We start from the raw sequence: 986 nt of genomic DNA, 5'->3' as shown, positions 1-986 counted from the left end.
TTAAAAAATTATGGATAACTTTTGAGAAAATGGCAGCTCCAGAACACTCACATGTGCTCATGTAGAACTTGTACATAGATCAAGAAGGAGTCTTTGGAACAAAACAAGAGCTGCTATGTGGTTTAAAACAGGAAAAGTGTGACTCAGAATTACTTCCTTTCTCCATAGCTATTTAACCTGTGTGCTGAGCAAACAATCCAAGAAGGTGGACTGTGTGAAGAAAAATGCACCCTTAGAACTGGAAGCAGAATCACTATTAACCTGCAATATGCAAATAACATAGACTTCCTTGCAGAAAATGAAGAAGACTTGAAACATTTGCTGAGAAAACTTAAAGACTATAGCCTTGAAGATGTATTGTTGTTGCTGATGTTGTGTACCATCAAGTTGGGGCCAACCTTTAGCTGACTTTCCAGCAGGTTTTCATAGGCAGTTTAATCACATGGGAGGAGCAAGTCTATCGCTTGTCTACAGAGCAGCTGGTGGATTTGAACCTCTTGCTCTTAGGATTGCAGTGCAGAGCAACATTTTACTACTAGGCCACTAGAACTTCCTTCAATATACTTATATACATCAATATACAATGTATAATGCACAACACTATGCAGCATGCAGGAGCAATGATTTTGTAAATTACTGCCTAACTTGGATGGGACTGGAGAGCATTATGCTGAGTGAGCTAATTCAATCCCACAAGGACAAATATTGTATAAAACCATTATTGTAGAATGAGTATGAGGATCCAAGGTCGGGGGCGAGGGTGGAAATAGAGGGGTGCAGATGGGGGTAGAGTGTTAATCAAAGGGTTGCACAATTCGATGGGTGGATGGGATAAAGAAAATGGGAAGGATCTTTTATAAAAAAAGAATGTATTCAAACTTTGTAAATAAGTCAGAATAAAATGTTAAAAGTTTTAAAAAAATCTACCTTTAACATCATGCTCTTTTAAGAGCTATCTATTTGGGAATCAGATTGACAAAAACATT

Source organism: Elephantulus edwardii, unplaced genomic scaffold, assembly GCF_000299155.1.
Source record: "Elephantulus edwardii isolate Elephantulus edwardi_28Jun2011 unplaced genomic scaffold, EleEdw1.0 scaffold00047, whole genome shotgun sequence".
NCBI classification, from domain to species: domain Eukaryota; kingdom Metazoa; phylum Chordata; class Mammalia; order Macroscelidea; family Macroscelididae; genus Elephantulus; species Elephantulus edwardii.
This window is presented reverse-complemented; position numbering follows the sequence as displayed.